The sequence below is a fragment of the Neopsephotus bourkii genome, unplaced genomic scaffold, assembly GCF_033783945.1.
Source record: "Neopsephotus bourkii isolate Nb327-2 ecotype Australia unplaced genomic scaffold, CSIRO-AGI_Nbou_v1 NB_1707, whole genome shotgun sequence".
Lineage (NCBI taxonomy): Eukaryota > Metazoa > Chordata > Aves > Psittaciformes > Psittacidae > Neopsephotus > Neopsephotus bourkii.
Genome location: NW_026902181.1, coordinates 2,221,627 through 2,244,011, shown reverse-complemented (window position 1 = coordinate 2,244,011; position 22,385 = coordinate 2,221,627).

Below are 22,385 nucleotides of genomic sequence, written 5' to 3'. Positions count from 1 at the left end.
CAATGCTGGAGGAAGCTGCACAGGGAGGTGCTATAATGTCCATCCTTGGAGGCTTTTAAGACACTGCTAGCCGAAATAGACCAGTAAATTGAACCATAGACCTCCAGAGGTCTTTTCCAACCAACACTGCTATGTCTGGGATTCCTGTAACAGATATCCCATGCTTACCCCCTTTCCTCTGTTGGCAACACCTATATCCTCCCAGTTGAATAGAGTTTTTATGGTATGTCACAAAATTATGATAAAACACAAGTGTCTTTGTATCTCTATGAAAAACTTCGGAAATCTGCTCTCTTTGGGACAATTTGTATTACAGTTTTGCATTTTCCTTCATATCATCAAAGTATTTAAAAGCAAAGAAAAGGAAGATTCCAAATATCAACACAATAAAAAATATAAATGAACTAATAGTAGGTGATCTTCTACTTTCAGCTACAGGATTTTTATCTCATTTGAAAGAAGAGTTCTAGCTACAGAGCCAGAAATCATTTACTATGAATAGGGCTACCAATAGACCTTTGCTTACATGTATCCAAATGGAGGATGGAGCACAGGCTCAGCTGGTGCAAGTTCAGCATGTAACAGTCAGTGCAAATATTGTGATGTACACCAGCTGAGATACGGCTTTTTGTTTCTATTTTTATAAATCAGCTGTAAGAATAAATTCCTCCTTACTTGCCTGGTATAGTTCTGTTGAGATGTTTAACCACACTAACACAACAACTATGTTTTTAGTGCAAACCACAAATGAAGCATCTTTTGTGCACATAAAGCACATCCTCTAGCCCAGATTGATTGTAGAGGTGCTAATTATATTATATAGTGTTGCAGGAACTACAGTAATTCACTTCTAAAATCCATTTAATTTCTTTTTAATTACTTATGTTTACCAATTCCTTTAGATTTGGAAGCGGCTAAAAATTGCAGTTAGCAAAGGAGGCTTGAAGTGGAATGATTAAGAACATCTGGCATATACATAATTATAGCAGGCAATTTATTCCGCCTTTACCATTTCACTATAGCCATGGTAATGAGAGCTGGATTCTATCACTTTTCTGAACATTCAGAAGTACCTTACTGCACAGACATTTTCACTGAAATAACTGGCAATAACTGAAGTGTATAGCAAGAAACCTTGGAAGAAAGGGTGGCAGATTCTTTTCCTTACTAAGTGGATCTGCCAGCCCCTAATGTATGGTTAGCTTTGTCCATGAATGAATCCAGGCAAGTCTGAGTTTAGCTGAAAGACTGTCTGAATGTAACTAACTATAGCAAACACCACAGGTAACTTGTCATAGCTCAACAAAAGTACAGATCATGATGATTATGCTAATATTTTACCTTTGACAGGAAATAGAAGTGAAGAAAACGCAGAAAATGTCACACCACACTATTTTAAGAATTTCTGATGTTAAACATTCCATTCTTGCTCTAAAAAGTTGCATGTTATGTAAAGATAAAGGAAAAATTAATGAAAGTTGGTCAATGGCTCTATGTCCAACTGGATACCCTGACAGGCTAGAGAGGTGGGCCAGTGCAAACCTCATGAAGTTCAACAAGACCAAATGCAAGGTCCCACACCTGGATCAGGGCAATCCCAAACACAAATACAGGCAGGGCAGAGAATGGATTGAGAAAAGTCCTGAGAAGAAAGACTTAGAGGTGTTGTCTGATGAGAAGCTCAACATAACCTGGCAATGTGCACCAGTTCCATCCTGGGCTGCATAAAGAGGAGCATATCCAGCAGCTCAAGGCAGGTGATTCTTTCTCTCTACTCCACTCTTGTGAGACCCCAGCTGCAGTACTGCATTCAGCTCTGAGGCCCCCAACACAAGAGGGACATGGATCTGCTGGAGTGAGTACAGAGGAGGCCACAAAGGTGATCAGAGAGCTGGATCACCTCTGCTATGGAGACAGACTGAGGGAGCTGGGGTTGTTCAGCCTGGAGAGAATTCCTTGGAGACCTTAGAGCAGCCTTCCTGTACCTAAAGGGACCTACAATAGATCTGGTGAGGGACTTGTAGGCATGTAGTGATAGGACAAGGGGGAATGCCTTCAAGATGATAGAGATTTAGATTTTATATTGGGGAGAAATTCTTTACAGCGAGGGTGGTGAGACACTGGAACAGGCTGCCCAGAGAAGCTGTGGCTGCCCCATTTCTGACAGTGTTCAAGGGCAGGTTAGATGGGGCTATGAGCAACCTGATCTAGCGGAAGGTGTCTTTGCCCATAGAAGGGTGGTTGGAACTGGATGATCTTTAAGGTTACTTCCAACCAAACCTAGTCTATGAACTGCTTTTGAGCCAGCACATGCAGTGACCCAACTCATGGTTGGTTTGCTTCTGCTGTCCAGGGAGACCTTCAAATTATTTCAAACAAGATAAGAAAAGGGTCTTTGATATTTGTACATCTACAGCCTTTTGCTACCCTTTCAGCCCACCAAGTATCCCACCAAGGTAAGTAGTCATGGGGGTGAGTACAACAATCAGGGCAGCATGAGCAGAGGGAGGATGGCCCTGTTTGGATTCTGCTCCTGCATATCAACAATAATTGTTGCATGATACTGTATTGCATGATACTGTATTGCATGATGCAGATATAGCCAGGGACATGTTGGTGCCATCTATTCAGCAAAACCAAGAGAAGGTTATAAAGATCATGGTCAAGATCACAGTGGGGAAAATGTCCCAGTTAATCACTGATGACTTTATTGCTTGTGAAAGACATTAAAAAGCCAGTATGCAGGTTAATGGACCAGTTCACCTTCGAGAAGAGAGAGGACCTCTATTGCCCTGACAGGCACTAGCTTCCCAAGCTTATGGCTGGCAAGTGATGGGTTCACCATCCCTTGGTGTATTTAGGAACAGAGAGAGCCTCATTCAAAAGAATTTAAAGCAACTCGAAGAACTATGAGCTTCATACATAAATTGCTGCCTGAATCTGGTTTCATTATGTAAGGTGTGAGACTGGCCGATCAGAGTGACTCTTTCTGGCCAAGGATGTGTTAATCTTACGCCCCAACTGCAATCTTTTTTTATCTTCTTATTCTTAACAACCACTGACCAGGCACAATCCAGACCCATCTCCTGGGAAGTGCCACTAGCCACAGCAATACCAGTAGTTTCTATTTTCATTGGGCTGTGAGGACCTCTTTTGAGAGCATTCCAAGGTTATGTGACCAGTGTCAGGAATAGCCATCAAAAGCGGATCACTGCAGAAAGCCTGACTCCTTCTATATGAGTTCTTAAAGTAGGAAATGAGCGTAAAAGAATTCAGTGAAATGTGGGCTCCTTTCTCCACAACAATTCATAAGAAAAGTATTGCCATCACATTAATTTATGGTCTCAGCAGTCCAATTTGCAAACCAATAACACTGTTTCTGAAAATTCTGCTTTATGGATTTCCGTAAAATATGTAATGGAAAAATCTAGCCCTATTGCACAGTCAGAACAGTTTCAGTTGGAAGGAGACAGAAAAGAATGATGAAATATAAAAGCCATAATAGTAGGTTTGAAGGTTCTGGAGTGCTCAGTCTATTAAGCACCACTACAGTTTAGGGCCACCATGACTCAGCACTCTGGCCAGGTGATGGAGGAATAGTTTACCCTCTTCCCCTGGACTAATCAGCTGAAGGAACACTTCAGGTGTATCCATCAGCGAGGGCTCAAAGGAAGTGGCTAGTGTATCCTCACAGACACAATCAGTAGTTACTCTTCTCACCATGAAACTAATTGCAAAAAGAGTGATGTACCAAGGCACCAGCCACCCAACTTTATTTTTAAGGATGAAAGGATACACTACATATGATCCCCATCTACTGCAAGGAAGGAAAACTATAGGTAAGCAATACTGTCCTGTGTCCATTTCCTTTTGTCATTTCCTCAGGTTCTTAGCCCAAGACTTTCTTCTGCTGTCTCCTGCCCTTATCATTCACTTGATATTGGCTCCTAACTGCCATGTGGAACTGAATTCCTTTTTCCATTCAGGGGATCTGTCAAATCCACCACAACATTGACTCCTATTTATCTTTTCTTGTGGGTTTGACTGTCTCTTGCTCCATCTTCCTGATCTCTTGCACGCTTTCAATGTACTTTACTCCGGTCTATATTACTCTCGTGAATACAAGTGATAATTTTATTGAAGATGCAGCTTTTCTTCCTTATTCCCTGTCTGCCAAATATTGAACCAAATGATTATGGAGACTACTGTTCAAATCCAGGCACTGAAAATGCATATGCTTATTCCTGTAAGCATAAACCAGACAGACTTTATAGGATACAGTCCAAACTTTGAGTTGGCCCAACAGCTTGCTTTACACAACAACATAAACATTTTCCTACACAAAATGAGTCTTAGAAAATTCATCAAAAACTGTCTTATTCTACAAAAAAACCTCCCCCACTTTTATCAGACAGATACATGTTCCTGCCTCAGATTCTGATTTCTTTTCATGTATGATTCTATGATATATCTTCCTTGGTCATACTTTAAAATTTCTACAAAGGAATTTTTTTCATACTCTTTCAAAGACTAAACAGAAAGATTTTTATTTTTTAATTTTTTTTATTACAAAGGTTGTTTTCATTTGAAATATTTTATTGGCATATTTGCAGATTTCTTGCTGTATGCAAATTTTCATCTATGGGCACGTTATGATCTGATTCCGCTTTATAGAGCTGAAGTGATTCCTTGTATTTTAGTTATGTAACTCCTGATTAAAGACTCAGTGAGATGATACTTTGAAGTCTGGTCTGCACAGCTCTAGTGCCTGTCAGTTTTCTTTGCACAAGTTTGCACACGGGTACATGTTGCGCCTTAAATCTTACATCCTGAAAACCACCTTTTGGTAACCAGCTCTCAATCCATCGAGACAACCAAGATAATTTTCAGGATCTGTCTGATGAAGGTGCTCAAGCACAGAACTGTGTTAGTTATTTTTAGCATTGGTTAAGTCAGTGTTAGCATTGAACACTGTTGAGGATACCCATGCTTTTTTTTTTTTTTAATTAAATTAACAGTATGCAGTCATTAACATAAATTTATGTTGTTTAATCTATGATTCTATCATTCTGTTGTTTAATGAAGGTAAACACCACTTACTGAAAGCAAGATGGTTTTTGAGCCATTTCAGGGTGTCTGGGTTCATGCATGCAAGGCCTGATAAACACAGTACATGCATGCGAGGCCTGATAAACACAATACTTGGATTCTGTTTTGTGTTGCTATAGCTTTCCCATACTATCACTATAGCTTTCCCATACTAACACTAAGTTTTTCCACTCTGAGAATTCATATAAAGCAGCTTAGGCCTTTTTGCTTTGGTTTTGGTTATTACAAGTTTTTATACTGTTTTTTGGGAAAACCAGTTGAGAACAAAGTTTAGAGGATCAAAACAAGACTGAAAGAGAATCATAGCACAGTTAGGGTTGGAAAGGATCTGAAGATCATCTAGTTCCAAACCCCCTGCCGTGGGCAAGAACCCTCAGAGTACTTGAAATCCACCTCACACTGAACTGGAACTTGTCTCCTTTAAGAAATAGCTGATAATGAAATTTTCTTTTGTCCTTTTTCCTCTCAGTTGATGGTTATAGCCAAGAATTCTTTATTAGTAAATAAAGTAATTACTTTTAAAAATCTAAATTTCTCAGTTGAAATAAATAATAATACAATTATTTTAATAATAAATAATAAAACAATTATTTTTTCTTTACCATCTCTGCAGAAAATCAGTTACCTTGCCTCTGAAACATGATACATGTAGCCCATAGTTTTTTACTTTTAGTCATAACAAAAAGACCTTTCTTGATTCTCTGCCATTGCTACCATGTGCAGAGGTGGTAAATGTTTTAACTATGGTAAGTGATAAGCTCATGTCAACCTACCAAGTCAGATGTCTCACACGACATCCTTGTCTCTAAATTGGAGAGACATCAATTTGATGGGTGGACCACTCGGTGAGTAAAGAACTGTCTGGATGGCTTCACGCAAAAAGTTGTGGTCAATGGCTCAATGTCCAGCTGGAGACCAGTAATGAGTGGTGTCCCTCAGGGATTGATGTTGGGACCAGTCTTGTTCAACATCTTTGCCGGTGACATGGACAGTGGGATTGAGTGCGCCCTCAGCAAGTTTGCTGATGACACCAAGCTGTGTGGTTCGCTTGCTACACTGGAGGGAAGGGACCTTGACACGCTTGTGAGGTGGGCTGATGCCAACCTCATGAAGTTTAACCATGCCAAGTGCAAGGTCCTACATCTTGGTCAGAGCAATCCCAGGCACAGCTACAGGTGCTGGGCAGAGAAGAGATTCAGAGCAGCCCTGCAGAGAAGTACTTTGGAGTGTTGGTCGATGAGAAAATGAACATGAGCCGCCTTCAGTGTCCACTCGCAGCCCAAAAAAACAACCATATCCTGGGCTGCATCAAAAGGAGCGTGACCAGCAGGTTGAAGGAGGTGATCCTGCCCCTCTAATCTGCTCTTGTGAGACCTCACCTGGAGTATTGTGTGCAGTTCTGGTGTCCTCAACATAAAACGGACATGGATCTGTTGGAACAAGTCCAGAGGAGGGCCATGAGGAATATCGGGGGGTGGAGCACCTCCTGTACGAAGATAGGCTGAGAAAGTTGGGGCTGTTCAGCCTGGAGAAGAGAAGGCTGCATGGAGACCTCATAGCAGCCTTCCAGTATCTGAAGGAGGCCTATAGGGATGCTGGGGAGGGACTCTTCATTAGGGACTGCAGTGATAGGACATGGGGTAATGGGTTAAAATTTAAACAGGGGAAGTTTAGATTGGATATAAGGAAGAAGTTCTTTACTGTGAGGGTGGTGAGGCACTGGAATAGGTTGCCCAGGGAAGCTGTGAATGATACACCCCTGTCAGTGTTCAAGACCAGGTTGGCCAGAGCCTTGGGTGACATGGTTTAGTGTGAGGTGTCCCTGCCCATGTCAGGGGGTTTGGAACTTGATGATCTTAAGGTCCTTTTCAACCCTAACTGTTCTATGATTCCATGATTCTACGAATTACTATTTACTTGTACTGTGTTGAATGACAAGGCTTTTGTTTAATCCTTAAATTCTTCCTGTAATTAAAATACTTGCTTACTACCTCCATCCTTTTGTATTGGACAGGTATTGTCTACAAGTACCCAAACTGCAAGTGGCCAGACTAATAAAAAAGGGCACTGTGCAATGGACCTTCTCAGCAGAGCACATTATGCAGCACAGCACATTTTGAACATACAATCAGTCATGTTCAGAGTGCCGTTTTTGAAGGGTTGGAGTGAATGTAAGCATTCTGTTAAATTCAGCTCACTTGATGTTGCTGAATTAAACAATAAAACCTAAGAAGCTCTCCAAGCTATTGATTTCTGCAATGCATTGTATGCATTTACGTAAATCTAATTAAAACACTGTGCATAACCCAATTACGAGCTATTCCCTTACAGCAAGTTTTATATTTATATAAGCCATGCTGTGCCAGCTGTGAGACATAACCCTGGCTTTGCAAATGGCTGTTGTGTAACAGCTGAAATGGTCAGATAAATACACTGAGGTGTTTGTCTTTCTGCTGATGAATCACGTACTTTTGGGTCAGGACCATTTTTGCTATATCAGGATACTGAGTTTTACTACACTGATGCACTTCTGCTATCAGATTGATCAGGAAATAAGTTAAAGGGACAACTTAAAAGGCAAGGAGTTGAGAAGCTGAGCGACAGCAGAAGTCCTCCACTTATTCCAACCTTTGGGTTGAATAGAGCATCAGTATTTAGATTTTGATGGGGATTTCACCAGTGTTGATCAGAATTCCCCTGAAATCCTGTAAATGCAGCTCCATCACACAAGTGGTAGTGCCCAAAGACACAGCTTTCCATTTTCAACCAACATTATGCATAAACCTTCCTGCAACAAATCTATGCCATGTTTGTCACAGTAATAATTGCCTATGTATAATCTTTTCTAACATTGGATAAAGTTTAAGATTCACAGGGAGAAAACAGGAGATTCAACTTTTATTTCCATAAGTAAAGCCAGCCTTAAACCTCTTTGTCCTCTCCAGGAGCACTTTGAAGAAGTGCCCTCATTTAAGGTTCAAATCTATGTCCTTTGCAGTTCATGAAGAATAGCTAATACAGAAAAACCTTTCCTAAGGCTAGAAAAGGGGAAAAGGATAAGCCTGACTGAACCATATAAAAGGAGAAGATAAGGAGGAAGAGCACTGGTTAGGGTGATACAGAGCCAAAGGGACTGTGAGCAAAGCATGGGTGGGACAGCACAGGATGATAGCAGGAAGGACTCAAGACTTCCTCCAATGAGTTACTTGCTATTTTGTTCCTTTAAGGCAGGAATTGATGCTGTTGGGTGGAAAGCACAGCCAACTCCTTAACTAAGACTCTCAATAAATATTTTTCTTTCCTTTCATTTCTTTGTTTCCTTGATGTCAGATGCTCACAGGGACAGCTTAGCTGGCCAGTAGCTTCTCATCTATTCCCTACTCAAGAAGCACTTTCCCAAGCAATGTTTCAGCTCCGAGCACAGTGACTGCAGAGACAAAGCTGCTGGCTGCAGAGCAGCATGAAAAGTAGCAGTCTCTCCTCATGAGACCTTTAAGCATAGGCTGAATACAGTGCTACAAGCAGTCCCTGGGGCAAGTGAGATTGGCATGGGACCTGAGCACATGTACTACCCAACTCCAGGATTTCAAACTACATACCATTTCCTTCCAGTTGGAGACAAGTTTGAGTTTGAGCAGGCAATAAAAACTTCTCTCCATGCTAATGAAATGTCCAAGTCCTAATGGATTAGTAGTTTTCATATCAGATTAAATCTGCATTTTTGCTGATAAAGACACAAAAGTCACTCCTAATAGGCTTTCAGATTTTGTTAGCAAAAGTACAACAGCACAGTGCCTATGGGATACAAACAGGACAGAAAAGGCACTAACACATTATGATGGACTGCTCGAAAAATCTTCTTCCCTCTAACTGTCCAGAACAGAGCCAGGCAATGTTCAGAAGGCTATTGCTGATGTAGAGAATCCCTGTGGGAACTTTTCTAGAAGCCCATGCACAGCCACATCACCTCTAGTTACCACAGCAGTCCCTCAAGTTGTTCTGCAACAATGAAGCCAGGAGAAATTCTCCCTTTCACTTCAAAGAGTTCAGGCCTTTCTGATACTAAATGCTACTCCACATGCCCCTTTGTGAAGCCTGTGAATGAACAGAGATCTCAAACTCAGGGCCCCACCAGTAACTTTCCACCCTGAAGAACTGCAAGTATTATTTTGGGATACAGCACCAACTAGGCAGTTCCTCCAGAAAGCTGCTCAAGCCAGCTGGCTCACATCTACGTTGTTTAGAACTTACCTTTTCTGTTCTGAATTTGTCTAGAAATGAATTAAAGAGGTCCACAACAGAGCTACAGATCGAGCTGTCTGCTAAGCAATCTGGCAGATAGAGGTCCAGTATTTAAGTTGGCACCCTGTCTTTCATTTAGCAGCATAGATATTCCCTAGAAGCCTGGCAAAGGATAAGATATTGCTGTGTGTCTGGCCTACTCAGCAGCCCTATGATGCTGAAGAGCAAAGCCTACACACAGTGTGGTGGCATAGTATAGAACAGCTACAAGACTCCACTTGCCGATGAGAACTCCACCGTCTGCAGTGTTCCATAGGGGCCCATAAACTGAATCTGAGCCTGGATCCCCTTTCTTGGGCACCTCATCATTCCTGCACAACAGTGCTTTGTCATGTGTCCCATTGAGCTTTGCAAGCATGTTAGAGCCCCTGCACATGCCAGCCCTTTTAGTGGCTCTTCTGTGGAAGTGGTTTAATGTACAGGATAAAACTGACTCAACCAAAAGGTAATTTGCCAACATTTTGTACACATGAGTGATTACTTTTTTTAATTATTTTTTATCTTTTGGAAACTTTTGCATTTGTTATTTTGGACCTTAATAGAGTGATGCCATTTTCCATTTCAATCAGTTCTCCAGCTTGCTCTCCCATTTCCATTTCTGCCTGAGACTAAGGTAACTTTTAGAAAGGAAGGAGTAGAAATAGATGAATTATGGCACTTGAAGTCAGAGAAAAAATTCTGAAAGGAAAACGTAATTAAGAAGCAAATTGAAAAACTGAAGCACCTGTGATACAGTGGCCAGGAATGATTATTTTAGGGGGAAAACCATTGAAGCTTAATTCCCTTTCAGTCTGTTGCTCTCAGGATTTGGACTTTTTGCTCATTTGTTTGGATAAAGCATAAACTTTCTTCTTGCATCGTTAGATGCAATGATGATTATTTTGCATTTAATTAAACTACTGCCACATTCCCACTGATAGAAAAGTTTCCATTGCTTTTCAGAAAGCGTTAGGTCATTCGATTTGTAGGAAACAATTATTAACTCCTCAGCAAATACCTGGAATGAAAATAGTTTTACCTGTTGGGGAAAGCACTACAGCGCCTGTAAAAACAAAGGTTTTAAAGACTTTGAAACATCTGGAAGAAATTCAAGATGGGAAGGAAAAAGACACAGAAGGGTTACTGTAAAAATGGTAAAGTGACATTTTGAGTCACATCAATGACTGATACAGATATAATTTTACACGGAAATGTGAGTACACTGTGACAGGAAGCACTGCTGGACCTCTGTGAAGTTTGGATTCAGTAGCTTGTTACCAAGGTTGAAGTGGGATGAGTTGCAATAGAATTACTGACATCTGAAAATGACTGAGCCAAAGCTTCCCAGTCTGAATTTGGATGGTATAAAAGAGACCCTTTTCTCAAGTGAGTTTTCTAATTTTCCAGTAGCACTTAAAGTTGCTTCATTGCTATGAGAGAGGGTGAACAAAGAAGGAGACAAATCCGAAATTGACCCAAAGTTCAAGATTACAAGTCAGAAAAGTTCTGCAACCCTGAGCTGTCAACCTCTTCCAGATATCTCCTGACATTTCTTTTTCTGCCCAGCACCAGCTCTGCCCAATAATGGACTTCTCACTCCTTCCAAAGACAGGCTAAGCATCTAGAAATCAAGGGCAGTGGCTCTTAGAATACATCACTTTCAGAATGCTGTTCACTTCTGTGCTATTACATATTTATCAATACAACTGTAACAGCTGAAAAAAGATTGAAGCTGCATAATCCCACCAGAGCATCACAAGGGAAGCCAGAGAAATGGATGAGATGACGTTAATCTAGTTACTAGACTTACTAAATCTAAAGTACTTGTTAAAAGCAGAGATGAAAGTTTTAAAACTGCTACAATTAATTGTCACCAGAACTCTGACACTTTGAGACAGCAACAACCTGCATAAAGAATAACTGAGCTGAATTTACAGCATTTATGCTGTCTTCGGCCTTCCTGAAATGCACATAGTCAGCAATACATTAGACCTGTAGGAATCCAGAACTGGTCTAGACAGCAAGGGTATAAGGACTGGGTATCTGTTCCTATAGCTGGGCAGATTCTTACGGATTTGGAAGTTTTTCACACAGGAACTCTGAGAACTACAGCAGTTGAAAGTTTTGTAAAAGTGTTTTTACACTACAAAACTACATTTTAGCAGACTGGAACCATATTGTGAAGACAGAGACATTCTAAGGAAAAAAAAAAAGAAAAAAACACCACCACCAAACCATCATACAAAAGTGTTTTCAAAACATGTATTTCAGTATTGTTGTAATCAAACAGGCTCAAAGAATGAATGAGGCTGGAAGAGGTCCCTGGAGACCATCTAATCCCACACTCATGCTCAAGCAGGGTCTCCTCGAGCATGTTGCTCAAGCCTGCTCATTTAACAAGGCTTTTGTTTCACATAGAAGATGGCCCACGTGTGTTACAAAAGTTCTCAGATGCTTGCGAAATGAACATTGATGACCAGCACCATGGATTTGTTAAGGTTAAAATATGAAGTTTAATGAAACAACCTCTGTTTCAATATATTTAGGAATATATTGGCTGATACCAACAGCTATAGCTGATTGGTGAAGTTGAGAAATCTTGGGTAACTTCAAGAATTTGCCAAATATTTGGCTTTGGGAATCATGGGAAGACTGTAGTCCTTCATGGATTGCACAGAGTACCTACACAGAGTGGACACATTTATGAATGTTTGTTTTTAATACAGCAGCATAGATCAGTATTGAGCTCTTACTATGATTCTGTGCATCTCACCCTTTGGGGGTCTGAAGAGCAATTCAAGGTCACTCTTCTGAAGGAAAGACACAAACGATTTCTTTAAATGACCACTTGATATCACTTGACACCATGCTAATAAACTTGAAGCCCACTTCTGGGCAATAAACAAAGGTTCTTGGAATAAGGTGTCTGAAAATGAGAAAGCAAGACGCTAAAAAAGTACTATAAAAAGGTCATATATGCTTGTTATGGATTTGTCTACGGTTCTTATAAACCAGAGTTGACAAGTGCTAAATTAATTACAAATACAAGATCTGTGTTGTACAAAGAATTGGTACCTGCTTTCTGTTCCAGAGGGAGTCTAGAATTAATCGCTTAGGCTAAGATTTAGTAAGTTAGGATGTGTTTCTCACTTTTGGGTGCCCAGTTTTAAAGAGACATCAAAGAGATACAGATGTTTCTCAATTACCCTTCCAAAAAGTAAGATTCCATTAGCAATCCAATGTCACTAGTCACTTCGAAGGCTTTGGCTAAGCCTCAGGTTTTCTCTCCCTTACAATGTCATTCCTTACTGACAGTGAATTCCACATTTCCCCTGCGAATGAAATACCAGCTCTGAAAACTAAGGCAAGATGCCATACTTCCTAATCTATCCAGTCCAAATTAAAGTGAATTATTGTTCCCTGACAGCATTTTTCATACATCAGCATGACCTGCATTCTAATAAATTCATATTATCACAGCCTTACAGTCTCTCCTCTCCCACTTTCCATGTATGTACTGCTGGGACATTGATTTATTTGTGACAAAAACTTTTATCCTGAGATTTGTATACATTTGTTTTATCCCCTGGTATTCGCCAGCCAGGTGGTCTTGCCATGAAATAGATCTGACTGTTTGTAAAATAAATGTTAACCCAGTGCATTTTCAGTCCTAGAGCTGGCTGAAATATTTTAGCCAGGAGAGATTTTTCTTGCATTTTCATTGGAAGTGCTTCATTGAGGCTTCTCTGGGTACTGTTTTCAAACTATTATTAGATAGAAAAAAGTGAATGACTTCCTGAGATTGTCTCATTTTGTTTCGAAAATGTCACAAGAGATTTGTTCCTACTTTAATCAGAGCAATATGAATGATTTGCATTGAACTATATTTTATATCGGTTTTCATGTCTTTTTAGCATTTGAGTGGTTCTAAATTTAAATAGCGTGGAAACTCTATTATCCAAAATTTTGAAGAACAGAATAGATTCTGCTCTTTTTCCCTTTCCACTCTTGTTTGCCTTTCAGCACTGGAATTTATCACAGAAAATAGCCAGCCCTGTGGCTATAAATGTTAAGTACTTGCTCTCATTTATGAAATGTTTTGCTTGGAGATTATATGGTCTCACCCAGGTAACAAGTTTTTTCTTGGCAAGGTTATCAAAATTGATACCAATATACCAACTGCAGTCTTCATTTGGTGGAAGTCAACTGAAGACTGCAGAAACTCAATCCTTGCCTCAAGGACTGTCTAAAACCACTCTGGGTATCTCATTTATTGTTTATTGTGCAATACCAGCTATCACACTTTTTGCCTTGACCCTCAATTCTTGGCCATCACTGGAAGGAGCCATGGTGGATCATTCTGTGAGGACTCCTTCAGGAAATTGGGGGAGGAGGAGGAGGAGGAGGATGTGGAACCTTTCCAAAAACCTTCAAGGATGATGCAGTGATGTATTTAATCTCGACAACTGTCTGCAACAAATTTACCTCTCCTCGGTAGCTCAGCTCCTTCTTGCTTTAGGAGAAGCTAAAAGACCCGAAAGTTTCAGTGTCTGTATATACACCATGAAGTTTTCTGCAGAGCTCTTTGGTAACATACTGTATGGAGCCACAACTGTGAGGCAGCACTCACAATTGCTGCAGTACTGACTGTTGTTATGTTTATATCTGGGACAAGGAAAGAAGGGGAAGGAAGATGATCATGCTTTTAGATTTCTACATCCCACACCAAGCAATACAAGCTAAATTTGTTGTATAGTAGATCGGGCTGTAAATGTGGGCTAGCTGTGACTTCTTCAAGAGGACAGCATAAAAATTATTTTACACTGCAGACATAAATACTTGTTTGACAATTTTAACCTCTCTTACCTTCCATAGGAACCAAAAGCTGGAATAGTTTCAAAGATCAAGATCCAAACATGCCTGAAATAAGGCAGAAAAAGCAGCCTTCATGCTCTTCTTTGTGGAAGATGATGCCATGAATATTACTGCGTTTATATTTAGGGGCATTTCTGGATTCATTTGGCTGTACCACTGCTCGCGCCCATTTCCAAATTTCTGATTCGCAAAGAAACAAAAGAATAGGAATATTATTATCATAATTAACTCTCTTCCTTAGGGAAGCAGCTTTAGGGACTACTTTCTAGCATTGCCTTCTCTAGCTGCTAGTGCTTGCAACTCTCTAGTGCTTTTTAATCTTTGTTCCCACAAACACTGAGCAGATATTGGTGATTTATTCCTGTAATTATTGAGCTCTTGAAGCTGTACCAAATGGAGCGCACAGTTCCATGCTAATCATTGCAAGTTAAAACCCACTGCTGAGGAAGGAGAAAAAAAAAACAAACTAGAGAAGTCTACCTAAACCACGTTTCAGCCCTTGTGTGGCTGTCCATCAAACAACGGTCTACAAGACAAAGATGAGAGAAGGACGCACATGCAATCCATCTTATTTCACTGCAGACAGTGCATGCAAGTTATTTATCTAGTGCTTTAAATTGCATCCCTTGGTCCATTGCTTTAAAATGAGAACTGACAAGAATTTCTGGGTGCAGGAAGTGTTGCTATTTCATTGCAAATCAAAGTGAAAACTGTAAGTATTTTAAGAAATTATGAAACTAATTCATAAAGTCACTTTGTTGCAGAGAGTTGGGTTCTAATGTACCCAGATGTAATAATGGTGAAAACTGACATGAAGCAAAAGCTCATGAAAAACAATAGAGGCAGAGGTAAAGACTGTATCTTACCAAACCAAAACATTCTGCAAAAGTAGAAATGATGGAACCATCTGTTCTCATAGAAAATCATATTGGCAGAAATATTTTAAAGGAGATGTATAAGGGTATTTATTTGCTTAAATTTGGGATTTCTGACCTCATGGTTTTAGTGCTAACTCACTGTAATGTTAATAAACAATGAAAAGCAAAATCACCCAGGCAGTGAATCACCGAAGCCAACAACTTCAGAACAATAGAATGTCAGTGCTTCTCTCTTCCATGAGGTTAGCAACATGAAAGGAAGTAAGTTTGCAATTGCCTGCCAAGTTTGCCATGGCCCTACATGAATATGAGAGCACAAAAGGAGAAACTGATTTCCTGGACCTCAGCTTAGTACAGTGATTCTGCACAAGCCCAGCTTTAGGTATGGTACACAGCACATTTGCATCTGAAGACAGACACATTCCTCTGCTCTTCACTCCACCTGGACATAAATCTGAATGTTGCTACTTTAGCTCAGTCATGTTGTGTATTGAATCGTGTTACACATAATTACTCCTTTCATTAACAACCATTACAGTGCATTTTCCTTTCCATTTTTTTCTTCTTCAGCCGTTTCCACTTCCATTAAGTCAAGAAACTCCTCAGGCTAAATGTGATGTCGGAGAGTTGTAAATCAGGCAGCACTGTAAATCGGGTGTCCACGCTAGTGTAACAGTCACGTAAATGAGATTGAAAGAGACTTGCAATTTCATTCTATCAAAAGAAAGATCTTTGTTTTTTCAGCAAGTTAACTTAGCTTTCGCCCTGAGAGATGACCCCACTTAAATATGAATTCTTGAGGAAGTAGAATGAGCCTGAGCAGCACACAGCTGTCCCTGAATGCCAAACACAAACAAGCAGTTCTTCCTGCAAGCTTAAAACATGAGGAGTTGCACTAACAGTAGTTAATGTTTTGTTGATCACCTCTGAACTGTGATAAAGCCAGGTTTTAGAAGACTATTGCTGTGGATAAAATGGCAAATTAAAATGAAAAATTGTGGCATACGCTCATGGCTGTGTTTCACGGACTTGCTCATTTAAAGACAGAATTGAGGTTCTTGTGGGAAATAATTTAAGAGATGTGCTCTGGCTTTCCACCAAGAGGTATCAGGAAAGCATTCAGGTAGTTCATTAGGGTTCACGATATATAACAATTCTGTTGCAAATCTTATAACCGCTCATATGAAATTCTTGCTAAAACTTCATATCAACACGTATGGTCAATTAGTGGAGAGCAGGAAATGCCATCCAGAGTTCTTCCTGGTATTGATCAAATGCAACTGAGTGTCGCTCTGCACAATCCCCCTCTTCAAGCAAAACTCCCTTCTAATTTCAGAACTGGATGTGCCCAAGAGCCACATTAATCATTCTTCAACAGCTCAGCGCAGACCTCCAGCATGCCGCAAGCCAATGGCTCACAGCTGTAACATGAGCTTCACCAGGAACTAATCTAAGCATATCTTGGCAGTCTCTTCAGTAACATGGGAGTGCAAAAAGAAAAACTAAACCAAATAGCTAACTGAAGTGCTCCGTCAGTTAGGATCCTGAGTGCAATGAAACCCTCTTTCTGCCCCCCATCTCTGTAGCTCAAGAGGCGACCTGTGCAATACTCATCATATTGCACATCATAGATGTGAAACAGCATGCAAATAAGTATATTAGATTTGTGAAAGAATGGATGGCACAGACAGTGTTCTGATTTTCTGTACACCCTGAAATGCAGTGGGGAAGCTGTGATACTTGACTCTCCCTGAAATAGCCCATGGCTCTCACCATGCTTGTGTGTGCCCCAATTTTCATAGAATCATAGAAGAGTTAGGATTGGAAAGGATCCTAAGATCATCTAGCTTTTTGATCTTCTCTGAGACACTGCTTCCCACAAAAGGCAGGGTACTTAACTGTCCTTACTAAACTCTCCTTACAATCAATCATTTTGGACCAGAAACCTCTGCACTCTGTGTAGAGAAACACAGGCTGGAAGTGACACCCAGAAACCCCTGAAAAGAGATAGCTTTCAAGAGGAGCAGCTCAGAAATGAAGGTTTCCCTTTTTGCTTGTCAGATTTCTTTGTTGATTATGTGTTTGACACAAAGATAGATCTTGGTAATTAATAGCTTGTGTCAAGATCATCTTACATTGCTGAAAGAAATAATTTGAGAGTGTCACTGTGATTCGTTTGAGCTATTGAACTCTGTATCATTTTCAGAAGGAAAATGCAGAATGGCTGTCTTTACAGAGCAAAAAGCACTGAAACCCACTTTTTTATTTTCCTGAGAGCTTTCCTAGAGCTCACATCTGCACAAATTCAATTTGCAAAGGGTGTTTGAATGCCGAGATATCACTCCACAGTAAAGCATCATGAAAGCAACAGAGCTGCTACTCCTAAAGAGGGATATATGTTCTTCCTGGTGTCTCTGGACAATCTTCTTCGCACCTGCTTTGCTCCTCACCTTTCCCAGTGTTCCTCTCTCCTTGGACTGCAAATACTGGTCAGAATTATTTGACCTTGCTTAACACACACAAGACTAGATGTGGACTACATATTGGTCTGTTCAAACTGTTTGACTTAGTACCTCTTCAGCTCTGTCAAGGGCTGCAACATCTGCAGTGCAAGGACAATGAAGGTAGTGAGAAATCATGCAAAACCCTGTTCCTATCCCTTCACAAAACATCTGAGCCAATTAAATGTCTTGCTTAGGCGAATGTGGCTGCTCCCCCTACTTAGGAGTTCAAGATGCCTTAAAAGACATAAAGTGAATGTAAAACCTTGCATTAATTAGAAGAAGGAAAAGTGAGGTCAGTGAGCACTACAGACTAAAAAATCAGGTATCATGCCCTTAAGGAGTCACAGAAAACTCAAATGAAAGCAGTGGGATATGAATGATGCTTAATAAACTAGGGAGATCATTGTTTTCCTGCCCTTTTGCTCTGTCATTGGGTGAAGAACAGCAGGAGGAGTTCTGCCCACAACATTCCCTTTTTTAGCCAGACGCAAAGGGAATTTTCTTACTTTACCATAATTTTCTAAGTATTGTTTGGCTGCAGCTCTCTGACTGCAGTAGTTTCATTATTATTTATGTTTCCTGGGACTTGGTACATTCATTTCTGAATATTTTATCTATTTGACACATGTTGTGTTCATCCCCAAATACTCAGAATCAGAGTGATACTTCCAGACAGTCTCTTCCCATGGCCCAACAGAAGGCATTTGCTCCTGAAAGGGATGGAAATGGGTGGGAAGCAGACTTCTTTTGTCTCCTTGATCAGAACCTGAAGATGACATCCAAGCAGCCTGTTGTACTAAACTTTAGGGAAACAGTTTGGGTGCCTATGACCCCCAGCATCATGGGAAGGGAGTACATCAATATGAACAGAGAGGATGTCCACTAGCAGAGGCAGGAAGGTAACATGTATATCATGCACAATTTTCCTAGTGCACTAAATTAACTCAGACCCCATGTTTACTCTAAAAGGTCATTGTAGCAGTAGAGGAATTTGAAAAGCCTGTTTCAGACAAGAGAAACCAGGGTGAACATGTTGGAAATGCACAAACACAACAAGTACGAAGAGTATGGACACTTGAGAAAGGCTGCATCAACGAATAAACAGACAAGTGCACACCTAAGACTTCCCAGATCTTTCCTTCTACAAATCAAGAAGATATGCAGCAGAGATGACAAGCTGGGCCTGGCTTCCAGTGAGCTGGAGGCCCCAGATAGCCCATGGGTTTGTTTATTTCTGATTCCAGATTCACATTCCTTGCTCTTAAGAATGAGGGTTCTCAGGGAGACATTTAGAGCAGGGCACAGCAGCTGGACAACATGCTTCTCTTTCCAGGATTATGGAAGGTGAAACATCATCAGTGACATGGAATTGCATCAAAGTCAAATCACCTTTTTCCACTGCAAATATGGTTTGAGGGTTTGAACCTTTTCATATGACTGTTGGAAAAATCAACCTACCAGTGGTCCCAAACCCTTATCCAGTGATCTGGATACCAACCCATCAAGTCCCTGCTTCCCACCAAATGTTTTACTCACTGGCCACTAACAACATGCTAATGTCACTCCGAGGCAGGCAATCCTGCTAAGTGCCACTGTGTGTCACTTGTCCTGAACTCGATGGCACACGAATAAGGGAAATAAGTTGCAAGACAACCAAGCAACTTTTGGCTTCCTAGTCTGAATAACCACACAGTCTGGCACAAAGCCTGAACTGACCATCCCTGCTCTATAGCAAGTCACCCTCAGTATTCTGCAACTTATGCAGAGGTATTCTGCAATTAGAACACACAAAGCAAGTCCTGCTCCAATGACACAAAGAAGAAATATACATACTGATTTCCACCATATAAGCTGGAAAGAAAAACACTGGAGGATGTTGGTTGAGCTACACCACACAAGATGCTACAGACACTAACCAGCACAGGAGAAGCTCACAAGTAGTATCATGGCCATGAGGAACACCAGGTTTGCTGGTACCTCTACTGCAGACTACTTCCACACATGCAGACAATCTAGCATCCCTGCTACTCTGCGCGGGTTGGCCCTATGTCACAAGAGAAGTGAAGCACCAGCCTTCCTTTGTATGTAGAGTTTCTGTGGTGTATGCACATCATGGGCATTTGTTTAGCATTTCCAGAGGACCAAAACACAGACCTGCTGAATGAATACTTGATCATTGTCTAATACACCACAATGATAGGCTGCCTCTAGGAATGATGGAGCTGGCAAATTGAAATAGGTGGCAAAACTGAGATCGACTGAGTAGCATAAATAGGGATATAGGGACAGGACAGACACTCTTATTTCCAAACACATTCTTCAGAACGTGATTTCTAGGCTCTCAGCTGACTTGTCCCAGTAAAGAGAAACAGGAAGAGTGTCTTCTGTTGCACAATGAGTGTCATGGCTTAAGCCCAGCCTGTCAATTCAGCCGCGCAGCTCTCACTCACTCCCCCACTTTGCTTCCCCCACTCCTGGAGGGTTGGGGAGGAGAATCAAAAGAATGTAACTCCCACGGGTTGAGATAAGAACAGTCCAGTAACTAAGGTATAACACAAACCATTACTGCTACCACCAATAATAATAATGGTAAGGGAAATAACAAGGGAAGAGAATACAACCCCTCACCACCCACCGACAATACTCAGCCTGACCCGAGCAGTGATCTAGCTCTTCTGGATAACTGCCCCCAGTTTATATACTGCTCATGATGCGCTGTGGTATGGAATACCTCTTTGGTCAGTTTGGGTCAAGTGTCCTGTCTCTGTTTCCTCCCGGCTTCCCCTCCTCCCTGGCAGAGCATGAGACTCAGAAAGCCCTTGGTCAGAGTAAACATTACTGAGCAACAACTAAAAACATCGGTGTTACCAGCGCTGTCCCCAGACCAAAAGTCAAACCCACAGCACTGAACCAGCTACTAAGAAGGAGAAAAATGACTGCTACTGCTGAACCCAGGAAAACATGTTACATGATGGACAGATGGACTCGCTTTAGTTTGTGTGACAGAAACAAATTCCTTCTCAAGTTGCCTAACAGGGACAAAGTCCTTACACTATGGTAAATGAAGAAAACACTTAGTGCTTATGTAAAGCCCCCAGCATCTCCCCTTGTCAGAAGATCCTCAACTTCTGTGTCCTATTTCCTTCTGTTAAACTGCTCAACTTCTTTATACCCTCCTGTTTAGAAATCTGCTTCCTTTTGTCACATAAACTCCTGGTTATAAACCAAGTAATTGTAGCTAAACCTGCTTGCAGATGGTACATTCGTTATTTTGAATTTCTTAGCCCCAGAGCCACCACAAAAAACAAAGTAAAAGAACTAATATTTTTAGTTACACCCGCAGACTGAAGGGCTCATCTATTCCCTACCAAGCAATAAGTTAAAATAAGCCTAAAGCAACAAACAGTTTCTGAGTTTTCCATATGTGGTTTTATTTCTATGTCTCTGGTGACTACCTACAAGGAGGAGTATGTCAAAAGCTTCCCTTAACTCTCAATTTCAAATCTGAATTAAATTATTAGTGTCAGCATAAGCTTCACAACACCTATTTAGCTCATGCAGCACAGATTTTGACTGCCTGGCTGGCTGCCTGAACCTGAGGAACCCTGTGGGAACTGGGAAGGTCTTGGTCAGCCTGAAGGGGTTCAGCCTCAGCTGCGTGGAAGTGTGTGAGAATAAAAACCTTGCTGCTGCAGTCTCTCCTGAGGGTGTGCTACCGGGTATCACATCTCCTGGATTTCCTACTCTCTTATTAGACTTTCTCCCATCACAGCCTATGACATTTCCTAATGACCATTGCTGCATCGAATTTTCTCTAGGCACTGAAGATAAACTAAGGGAAGCATGAACTCAGTCTTCCAGGAACAAAAAATAATCAGGAACAATGGGAAGACATACAGACTATGCCATGGCACTTCCCCACTGCCAAAAACCTTGGGTCGTTGGTGCCAACAGAACATTCAGTCCTGTTTTCCCAAACATGTTTGGCTGCGCACAGTTCCAGGGCCATTACAGCAGTGAATTTGTTACACCCCTACCTGCCTGCAAAACTGTGAGTAATTCCTGCTGCTCACTTTTGTGGAGAAACTTTTCATATCACAGTCATCAGGCTCCTTCTATACAGTCAAACCTGAACATCTGTAGTGCTCAGCTGGCAGTAATCAAAGCCACACATTATTCTTTGCTACTTCACTCCTCCATCACAGCCCCACCAAAGCTTGTTTTCCACTCCTGTAGGTCAAAAAAGGACAGAGAGCAGAAGTTCAACTTGTTTCTCAGATAAGTTCTGCTTTGCAAGCATTTGGTTCCTGCTTGACTTTGTTCACTGCTATCTGAACTGCCTGAAAAGAAATCAAATGCCTTTCCTAGCAACAAGGTATTAGAAGAGGATCAGACTTACAGTACCTGCAGTACCTAAAAATGGAGTATTGCACTGACTACAGTCAGTCAAACCTAAAATTCCTAAAACTAGAGCCTAAAAGTCTAGGCTCTAAAGGGCTGATTTTCCACTTGAAAACTTTCAGACTTTGATATCTGATTCTTTAGCTCAGTTTGCCGAGGGTCAAGCTTGTCTTACGGAGGAAGTTGGGCTGCTGCCCCATCTCTTGTTCTGGGGGCTCCAGCTGAATTTGCATGACACCTCACCTTGTGCTACCCTTCTGTGTACAGTGACTGCATTCAAAATGCCATATAACAACCAGTGAATAGTATATATGGTTGTTTTTCTCCAGCAGTAAGA